General features: G+C 46.6%; 1 non-coding gene across 1 annotated transcript; it reads left to right on the forward strand.

Annotated features, from left to right (window-relative positions):
- Positions 1 to 211: 211 nt before the first annotated feature.
- On the forward strand, positions 212 to 318 carry LOC118483063. The gene has a single exon (XR_004869533.1). It is a non-coding gene; the product is annotated as a small nucleolar RNA R71 (small nucleolar RNA).
- Positions 319 to 914: the final 596 nt, after the last annotated feature.

A 914-nucleotide genomic window follows, 5' to 3' on the forward strand; every position in this document is an offset into this window, starting at 1 on the left:
GCTTTCGTCGACCTTATGGGCGCCCGGGGCGATAGACTTATTTCCCCGGGGAGTGTGCCATTGAAAATTGGTTTGAGCAATTTCCTCAATCTGATTATATATTTCGTGTGGGCGTCGATTACCTAAAAGTCCCCCGGAGCTAGAATCAAGTGTCTACCTAGTGTGTGGCAACAATCCATTGTAGAAAGTGGATACTTGTTGCCATATTGCGAGGCCGTGATGGGGACACTTGCGTAATAGCTCCTTGAACCTTTCCCAAGTTTCATATAAGGATTCCCCGTCCTCTTGTGAGTATGTATTAATTTCAGCCATTAATTTAGCAGTTTTAGCAGGAGGGAAATATTTTTATAGAAATTTTTGGGCTAGTTCATCCCAGGTGTTTACCGATCCAGCTGGGAGGGTGTTGAGCCAAGCTTTCGCTCGGTCTTTTAGTGAGAATGGAAACATACGGAGGCGGATGGCGTCGTTTGATGCTCCATTGATCCGAAAGGTATCACATATTTCTAAGAAATTAGTTATATGTAGATGAGGATCCTCGTCCGCAAGCCCGTGGAAGGTTGCGAGTTTTGGAGCATTTGTATCAAATGCGGTCGAAGTTCGAAGTTATTGGCTTCGACATTCGGAGCATTGATAGCGGCGCCTAGATTACCTACGGTGGGCCGTAGATAATCCATAAGGGTACGTTGGTCCGCCATTGGGGGTGGATCACCCGAAACCTTCTCTTGGTTTTTGGCTTTTAACCTTTTTCTGAGAAAGCGTTCGGGTTCTTCTAGCGGTTCCTTTATGTCTTTATTGGAACTGGAGCTCATACACTACGTGAGGATGGCGTCGGTTCCAAGTCCTGCAATAAAAACAGAAAAGAATGTTGGTCAGAAGGTTCACCACGGCCCCGTGTTGAGCGAACACGGCCCCGT

This window comes from Helianthus annuus, chromosome 1, assembly GCF_002127325.2.
Source record: "Helianthus annuus cultivar XRQ/B chromosome 1, HanXRQr2.0-SUNRISE, whole genome shotgun sequence".
Lineage (NCBI taxonomy): Eukaryota > Viridiplantae > Streptophyta > Magnoliopsida > Asterales > Asteraceae > Helianthus > Helianthus annuus.